Here is a 10,298-nt window from a genome sequence, read left to right as displayed (position 1 = left end):
TAAGGTAAGTGTATTAACTAATCACATCGAGTATGCACACAGCCCCGAAAACATAACAAGTAAAGGGGGCTAGAAACTCACCTGAACTCGATTACGTCCACCATTATTTTTTATTCCTTTCCTTAGCTGCGCACGACTAACTGTATAACAATTACACGTATCAATTAACTATTACTACCCATATCGCGTTTCTAGCCTAATTATAACCCTCAACGAACGGGGGTCCGGGGGCAGCGCCCCTGGAAGCGGGGTTCTAGGGGCGGCATCCCCTAGCAGGGTCCAAGGGGCAGAGCCCCTAGCTGGGGTTAAGCTGTCTTAACACATTTTCCATTAGGATTTTGAATCATTAATTAATTAGCTAACTTAAAGTTCAAGGGCTTCTTTGTAATTAAATCATTCTCCAGGGACTGTTCTTGTCATTATGTTAAACTTCTAATTCGTTACATTATTCTTAACGAATCGGGTTGTCATACGAACTGGTTCATGTAACGAATTGAATCCCTCTAACGAACTGGACTCTTAGCGAATCAGTCCAGGTAACGAATTGGTCCATCTAACCCGTTATCTTCTTCTAACGAACTGGCTATACGAATCAAGGGTAATTTGTTACCCTTTTCCCTTAATGAACCAGACACAAACTAGAGCTAGTTCGTTATGCTCCCTAAGACGAATCAGTTAGCGAATCACCCTTAATTCGCTAAATTCCCGTTAGCGAACTAGAGTTAGGTCAGGGAATGTCAGAACATTCCCTGACATTACCTACCTCGTATTAACTTTTCCGGCGCCGTCGCCGGAAAACCGCGGATTCGCCTGAAAAACGAGTTTTAACTCGTTTTTCACCGTTTTTCGCCCCGTTCGATCCAGATCTGAGCTAGGGTGATCCCTAAGCTCATCTTTGGCTCTGTTTATACCCGATTCCACCCGGATCTCGAGACGTTAACGGTTTAACAGTGTCGGTTCGTCGTTTCGTGACTATATCTAACGGGTTTAAGCTCATACAACAAAATACTATCATACCTTGGATCGGGATCGGTTTTACTTGGTGATTTCGGTTAGAGAGAGCAAGAAGAGAGAAAGCTAAGTGTGTGTTTTGGTGGTGTATGGAATATGTGTGAAATGAATGATTAGTGGATGATTAAAGGTTTATATATTTATGGATCATGGGCTTAAGCCCATGGTCTTTTCCTCTTTCTTCATAACCCAAGTCCATAACCCATATCCATTTACCCAACACTAGCCCGACCCATAACAACTCTTATTTTCATTTATTAACCGAACTAGAAAACGGGATGTTACAAGGCTTCCCTCCTTAAAAAGGTTTCGTCCCCGAAACCTAACTATTACATAAACAAATTTGGGTAAAACTTGCGCATCTCATCCTCAGCTTCCCAAGTAGCATCTGAACCCTTGCGATGCTTCTATATTACTTTCACTAAGGGTATAACCTTGTGTCGGAGTTGCTTTTCCTTGCGATCAACTATCTCGATTGGTTGTTCAATGTAGTTCAACTGTTCATCAACCTCAATGTCCATTAATGGAACATGAGACGTGTCATCGGTTAGACATTTTCTCAGATGAGAGACATGAAATGTGGAATGAATTCCTTCCAACTCCTCTGGAAAGTCCAGCTTGTAAGCCACTTCACCTACTTGATCTAGAATCTTGAACGGTCCAATGTACCTCGGACTCAACTTCCCTCTCTTCCTGAAACGAATGATTCCCTTCAAAGGTGAGACCTTAAGCATCACATTGCCACCAATGTTAAAATCAATCGGTTGTCGTCGCTTATCGGCATACGACTTCTGTCGATCTTGAGAAGCCTTCATCCTTGCTTTAATTTGATCAAATTTTGAAGAAGTTTCTTGAACAACTTCCAAACTTCCCATCTCTTTTTGACCAATCTCTCCCCAACATACCAGAGTTCTACCACGTCTTCCATACAACATCTCGAATGGTGGCATACCAATACTTGAATGGTAGTTGTTTGTAACATCCTAAAATATTCTAATATAAATAAAGAAAGTTGCGTTAAATTGTCGTGCGTTAATAATATTAACTAACGTCTAATATGGAAAAGATCATGGACTTGGATTTAATTAAGATGGGTTAAGGGTAATGGACCTTAGGTCCATGAGCCTTAAGGGGTATAAATACCTCCTTAAATCACCCTTAAACCCTAAACCATTATTCATTTCCATCTTATTCTCTATACATCCAAAACACACACACCACACACCACCAAACACGGCCGGCGGCCGAGAGAGATGAAATCCGAGCAAGAAAACATGATTCAAGATTTATACAAGATCCAAAGTTCATAAGCTAGCTAACCGAGACCAAAACGAAAACATAAAGGTATGATTTCGATCTTAAAGTTCATGTTTTAATAGACGGTTAGCCATGAAACTTGAAACTATAATAGATCGGGTCTAAACGAAACGTATAGTAACGAACTTAATGCTAGGACGAATCCAATGAACCCATAAACATATACGGATCGTATAGGATAAACCGTAAATCTTGTATTAAGCGTTTTTGAACTTAAAGGTCCAAACTTTACGTGTTTTCGGGTCAAACCTTATCCAAAAATGACCATAGGAATGATCGCGGGTTAGTCAAATACCATACCCATGGATTTCTCAGTAAAACGATGATGATTTTGGGGGATTAAGATTGAACAGAGGCGCAGATGGGCAACTTCGCCTGCAAGCTTAACTTTGCCTGCAAGCTAAGTTCGTAAAGCCATAACTTCTCCTGCAAAGCCATAACTTCGCCTGCAAAGCTTAACTTCGCCTGCAAGCTTAACTTCGCTTGCAAGCAAGTTCGCCTAAAGCCAAGTTCGCCTAACTGTAACTTCTCCTGGTGATAAGTTCTCCCATGATAACTTCTCCTAAAGCTAAGTTCGCCGAGCCTTAACTTCGCCTGGTGATAAGTTCGCTCAATGCTTAACTTCGCTTAATGTTAAGTTCGCTTAACACTAAGTTCGCTTACAGTAAGTTCGCTTAATGTTAAGTTCGCTTAACACTAAGTTCGCCTACAGTAAGTTCGCTTAATGTTAAGTTCGCCTATTGTTAAGTTCGCTTAATGATAAGTTCGCTGGAGTTAGCAAATTAGAAAATAAATCAAAAACCTAATGAAAAATGTGTTAAGACAGTTAATGGAAATAAAATTTTTTCAAGCTGACCTGGCAGCTCGACCCCAGCCAGGGGCTCTGCCCCTTAGACCCTGCTAGGGCTGCCGCCCCTAGACCCCGCTGCAAGGGGCGCTGCCCCCGGACCCCCGTTCGTTGTGGGTTATATAAAGATATAAATACAACATGAGTAGTAGTAGTTAATTGATACATGTAAATATTATACAGTTAGCCGTGCACAGCTCAAGAAGGGAATAACGATTAACGGAGAGCGTAACAGGATTCAGGTGAGTTTCTAGCCCCATTTATGTGTTATGTTTTCGGGGCTGTGTGCATACTCAATATGTTTGTTAATACGCTTATCCTAAGAGATAAGTGTATGCCTTATGTGAATAATGTGTAATGTATGAATGATTGCTTGATGGTACGTGAACGATCTTCGGATATTGCACGTACTGTCAGGTTGTAACGCTATGTATAAGGTAAGTATGATATGTATGCTTATGTGTATGAACGTGATAAAGTTAATAAAAGAAGGAAAGGATGGTTGTAAGGTTACGAAAAGGGTACCGAGCCCTAACAAAACTCGAGGTATAACGTATGGTTGTATGGTAACGAAGAGGGAATCAAACCCTACTAATATTCGAGAACTAGGGAACCGAACCCTACTAATATTCGAGGAAAGAGGGTACCGAGCCCTAATAATACTCGAGGAAAGAGGGTACCGAGCCCTAATAATACTCGAGGAATGAGGGTGCCGAGCCCTAATAATACTCGAGGAACGTAGGGCATAATGCTCTTTATAACGTAAGATATGAAAGTAAGTTAATACAAATGAAAGTATGAAAGTATGAAAGTATGAAAGTATGATTGAAAGGATATAGGTTTATGTGTATTGTATAATGTATGATTAACTAGAACTCACTCAGCGTAGCTGACTTTTAGTATGCACGCAGGTGAGTAGGATGAGGCAGCTCGCTTGAGGAGACACGTGGCACTGAATAAGAGGCTGGCATCGGAAGACTCAAGACGTTTAAGTTTAATGTTTTGTTTATTTTGAAAGACAAGATGTTGTTTTAAGACAAGATGTGTTTTGCTATGAAATGTTTTATGAAAGCTTTTATATTCCGCGAATGTTTTAATTAACTCTGATATTTAGAACTGCGTTTATGAGTAAATCCAACACGAAAGTAGGGCTACCGGTAACGGGGCCTTACATTGTTGTTATAAGAGAACTCTGCCAGATGCAGATGATCATCCCAACTTCCTCCAAAGTCTAAAACACAAGCACGCAACATATCCTCTAGGGTTTGGTTCATCCTTTCAGACTGTCCATCTGTTTGAGGATGATACGCCGTACTGATGTTCAATCTTGTTCCCATGGCTTCATGGAGCTTCTTCCAGAACCTCGAAGTAAAACGAGTATCTCTATCAGACACAATCGAAAACGGTACTCCATGCTTGGATACGACCTCTTTAATGAACAAGCTTGCTAACGTCTCTGACGAGATAGCCTCTCGTATAGGCAGAAAGTGAGCACTCTTGGTCAAACGGTCCACAATCACCCAGATGGTATCATGATGCTTGTTAGTACACGGTTTTGCGTCTCGAGTCTTTGTATTTATCGTTAATGTATTTGTCGTTTTGTTTAATGTAATAAACAATTATTTTATCTTGTAGTTCGTTAAAGGTATAGTCTAGTTCGCTAAGGATGTTTAGCGAACTAGATCTAAGTTATTATCCCTCATGATTCGTTAAGGATGTTTAACGAATCAGGGGGTGATTAGTTAAGGTATTTCTTTGTTAATGTATGTAACGAAGTGGACCCTAGTTCATTATGGAATGTTAACGAACTAGGTCTATCTTCCTATTTATAGTGAACACTGTTCACAGTTTAATGTAAGCATTGAGATTTTAATTAACGAACCTCTTCCTGACTCTCTCTCAATCTTCATACTAATATTATACATACATACATACACCTAATATAGATATATATCACATAACATATGAATCAAACATAATTATGAACTAGATCCGTATTTAGGCTAATCGTATTATCAGATCTGAGATCTGTGTAGTGTTAAAGGATTAGTCCAGGTTCAAACAAGTGGTATCAGAGCTTTCGGTTCTCAATTACGCTTGATTTGCCAGTTATTTGATGTTAATTAATTGAAAATTGATTCAGTTTATGTTCGGTTTGATTTTGAATCAAATTGAGGTTGAATTGGTTTAATTATGGAATGATTGGATTGGATTTGTGTTTGGTAAGGTATTTGTGAGTTTTGGACGATTGGAATTGGATTTTGGATTGTATTTAGATTGTTTTTGGTTGGATCTAGATTTGACCGAGAACAGGGGATCGTTTTTTGCTAGATTAGATATGAATTATGGTGAACTGAGTTACGAGATTGATACTATTAGACTCGTGATTGATTTACGAGCAAATTGATAGGTTGGATGTGTGAATTGGTTGAGAATTGAGGTAGTATTACAAATTTTTGTTTCTGGGTTTTTGTTTGGTGTTCTTCGTGTTTCCAGAAATCTGGAAAATCCAGATGAAGATTTGATGATTCAAGTCTGATTCGTTAACTTATTCAACTCGATTCGTTAACAATATTTAGCTGATTCGCTATGAGTTTTGGTTGATTCGTTATACCTTCTGATTCGTGTAAACTGATTCGTGTGACACGTGTCTTACCTCGGGATTTGAGTTATAACAACCTTCGCCACATGGCATTCATTTTCAGAAGTTTGTTACAAACCGTTGTAACAAACTAATTCGTTATAAGTTGATTCGTTAATCAACTGGAGCAATTCGTTCTCTAATTCGCTAAGCTTTTCTTAGTGACTCGTTAAAGATAATCTTCTGATTCGCTAAGCTTATCATAATTGATTCGTTTAGCTTATTCGTTGATTGACTGGTTTGTTGGCCGTCTAATTCGTTATCTTAGTTTGACTTATTTGTTGACCATCTGATTTGTTGCTTAATTCGTTAATTTCAATTCTGATTCGTTACCTGATCAACCTTAACTTCGTTAAGGTTTGATTCGTTGATTAATGTTCTCAGTTCGTTACAACTGTTCACAGTTCGTTATTCCAATTTTCAATTTTAACCCTTAAAATTTGAATCTTAATTTTCAACTCTAGTTCTTAGAGTTTAAAATTTATCAAACATGGCTGGTATGTATGCACTAGCTTCACAAAACATGTTAATGCAACAAATGTTGCAACTTGATACCGAAATAGGCTCATATTCGAAAAGTCCAAGGTTGATGAAATTTAGCGATTTTGTTAAATGGGAACCCCGTTTTCGTGCTCATTTGGGTTCTGTTCATCATGACTGCTCATATTGCTTAGATGAGGTATATATTGTTCCAATGATTGGAGATGACACTATTGGTTTTACTCCTAAAGCTATTTCTCAATGTTCACAAGAAGAGAAGAAAGCATTAGAGATTGAAACAAAAGCTTATTCTACTCTGACTATGGCTTTACCCGAACACATCTTTCATCAAGTGGGTAGCATAAAGATCTGTGCTTCCTTGTTTCAACATATTCGTATGAGGAGTATGGGAAATACAGCTGAGAGTAAGAAGGTAATGCTTAAGTTTCAATTTCGAAACTTTAATTTGTTAAAAGGAGAAACAGTAGAGGAGATGACTACTAGGTTCAATCACTTGATTGCTGATATGGATAAAATGGGATTGGAAACTTCTGAAGTTGACAAGATTGACACGATTAAGAGTGCACTACCAAGTTCTTATTCAACATTCCTAATGGTTTTAAAAGATAATAACTATTTTGCGAATGAAGACTTTACTGCCACTGAATTCTTACAAAAGATTGAAGCAAGAGAATATGATCTTAAGTGTCAGAAATCCTCCAAGGATAGCCAAGATCCTGCTTTCTATGGTGGTAGTATGCCTCTAAGTTCTACCATTTCCCCTATCACTGCTTTTCTCACACAACATGCAAGTGAAAATGAAACAACCATTTATAATGATCCAAGAGCATGTTTTTACACTACTGGTAATTCTGGATCACCTGGTGTTTCTGGAAGTTTATCTACTACAAATCCATTTGCTTCACCACCTAGTGTCAACATGAAAGAAGCTGAACATAATTTTGCTTTTCTAACAGCCTTCATGTCTTCATATGAAAACTTGGTGAGTAGTAAGATAGCCACAAGTGATCTAACTGATGAGGATTATGATCAGATTGATCCAGATGACTTGGAAATCATGTACTTAAAGTGGAACATGGCTATGATCGTCTGTAAGGTTAAAAGATTAATGCAAAGGACTGGAAAAGATCTTCCGGCCTTGAACAAGAAATTGGGATTTGACAAATTAAAAGTAAAATACTATAATTGTCAAGAGTTCGGGCATTTTGCAAAGGAATGTGACAAACCGAAAAGGAGTATACTGGTCCTCATAGTCAAAATCAACATTCTTCTACACCACGAGGTAATGATGCTGAAAAGAAACCGTCTACTTCTGGTTAACAAGCAATGTTAGCTGATGGATATGATTGGTCACAACGACTGTTGTGTAATTAAAATCAAGCTAATTTGGCTATGTTTGGGTTGACTAAAGACTTTCAAGATGCAAGTGGAAATGAGCTGTCCTCTGACAATGATTCTGGATCTGATTCTGACGACTCCTATGATAAGCCTACAACTGTGTTTGCTTGCATGGCTAAGATCAATGAGGTTAGTCATTCTATCTCTACTTAATCTAGTGAGAGAAATTGCTTCACTAAAGGATACTTATCTACAATCTCTTGAATCTCAAATGAGATCCCGAGAAAAGATTGAAGCATTGTCGACAAGTAACCATGATCTCAAAGCTGAGTTATCTGTGAAAATGACGATCAATGATCAAAAGTTTCAAGAAATTTTGAAACATAGATCAAAGATAACCGAGCTTGAGAATGAGGTTCTCGAGTTGAAGAACAAATTGGGTAAATTTCGAAATTCTTCTTTTCTGTTGAATGAAATTATTGAAGTATCTGGAAAACAAAATGATTCAAAGAAAGGAGTCGATTTTGTTGAAATTCCGCCACCTTTTCACAATGACTATAAAATTAATCCTTTTGCTAAACGAGAAGAAGAGGTAATTGTGAAAGAACCTGTGATTTCAGAAAATGCTAAACCTGTTAAATCTGAAACTGTTAAAACTCAATTTGCTCCTCCAAAACCTCATATTGAAAGCAACAAAGTCTTTGTTGAGAATGTTGACAAAGTAATTATTGAGGATGTGTTTGAACCAGCGGTTATACACAAGAACAAGAACATTCCTAGTTCTAATCATATTCTTTGCGAGCCTCATGAATTTGAGGAAGCTATGTATGGTTCACACAAGCCTCATGTGACAAAGACAGAACAAGTGAAAGTTAAACCTGTGAGGCCAAAGAAGTCAGAAAAACCTAAAATTTCTGATGATGACTTGATGTGTTTCATTAATCTTCCTAGTTCTAAGCCATCATCTGCTAGAGTTTTTAAATTGAAGAGTATGGATACGATGTTCACTGAAAAAGATATCCCGATTAGTATCATTAAACCAGAACTAATTGAGAGCGTCTTTTACAATGAAACTGACAAGTTGAAAAAGTTGGAACGTCAATCTGTTTGTGCCAAAACATCGAACTCATCAGACCTAGTATTTAAAGAAAAACAATTGTTAAAACAAGCTAAAAAGGTTCAGTTTGTTAAATCAACGGGAACAGATTCATTGAAAAGTTTTTCAAATTGTTCTAACCTTGATTTTTATATGAAAAAGAAGTCTGTCACTTCTGATGATTTGGCCAAACGATTCACTGAAAAATGTAAGTTATCAACCTTCGGTTGCATATGTTTCTGCCAGACCACAACATGGTCATGTTGACATGCGAAGTTGCTTTTTGTGTGGTCAACAAGGTCATGTAGTGAGAAACTGTGGTCAACAGAAAACTCAAAATCTCCATCCTTTTGTCATGGACCATTCAAAACCGGTTCCTGTGATAAAAGAGATCTTGAAGCGACCTGTGTCATGTGAGGATGATACACACATTATGTTTTCAAATGTGAATCCTCGAAAGGTAATTCATGTGAGTGAAACCCATGGCCAAGTGAAACCAAAATTCGTTCCAACTGAGCCCGTATATAGGAACACGAATTCAAACATTGTTCAAGCTGCTTATCTAAGACGAAAGTCTTGGAAGCCGGTAACATATTCTCAAGTTGCTGAACAACAGTTGAAGTCTATTCGAATTAATGATCAAAGAGAAACTCAAAAGGTGCCCAAGACTGAGGCCTGGGCTTCCTTTTTGAACTAATCACTTTTATTTTGTGTGTAGGGTACATCCAAGACCGTGTCTGGTGAAAAATGGATAATGGATAGTGGATGTTCTCGTCATATCACTGGAAATCTCAACCAATTGACCAACGTAAGAAATATTCAAGCGGGTTATGTAGTGTTTGCTTGGAATTCTGGGGGCATGATCACACAAGAAGGTGAAGTTACAAATGGTCACATTACTTTTGAAAAGGTCAATTACAGTGACAAGGTATACCATAACTTATTGAGTGTGTCGCAAATTTGCGATAAAAAGTACACCACGGTATTTACTAATAAAGAGTGTCTTATTTTGAAACCGGGATATGTGATACCCGAGGACATGGTTTTCATGCGATCACCTCGATCAAATGATATTTATGTCTTAAATATGAGTTCTAAAGTATCATCGTCTATCAAAACATGTTTTGTCTCCAAAGAAACCGAGAAGGATTCTATTCTATGGCATCATAGAATGGGTCACATACATGTTCGTAAGATGAATTATTTAATGGCAAATGACTTAGTTGAGGGTGTCTCGTTGAAGAACTTTAAGTTATCTGATCACTGCATTGCATGCAAAAAGGGCAAGCAGCAGAAAAAGTCTCATCCTTCTAAGTTATTGAATTCCATTAATACTCCTCTTGAACGACTTCATATGGATTTGTTTGGTCCGGTGAATCATGCGAGTATTTCTGAGGATTGGTATTGTCTTGTTGTCACTGATGATTATTCAAGATACTCATGGGTGTTATTTATGAGTTCGAAAGATCAAACAGCGGTTTTGGTACAAAACCTTATCACTAAGATCGAATCACTATACAAACAAAGGGTGAGGAGAATTCGAAGTG

The sequence above is a fragment of the Bidens hawaiensis genome, unplaced genomic scaffold, assembly GCF_021521415.1.
Source record: "Bidens hawaiensis isolate Kalapana, Puna unplaced genomic scaffold, B.hawaiensis_p1.1 tig00015228_1, whole genome shotgun sequence".
NCBI classification, from domain to species: domain Eukaryota; kingdom Viridiplantae; phylum Streptophyta; class Magnoliopsida; order Asterales; family Asteraceae; genus Bidens; species Bidens hawaiensis.
The sequence above is the reverse complement of the archived record's forward strand: the minus strand, read 5'-3'. Positions refer to the sequence as shown.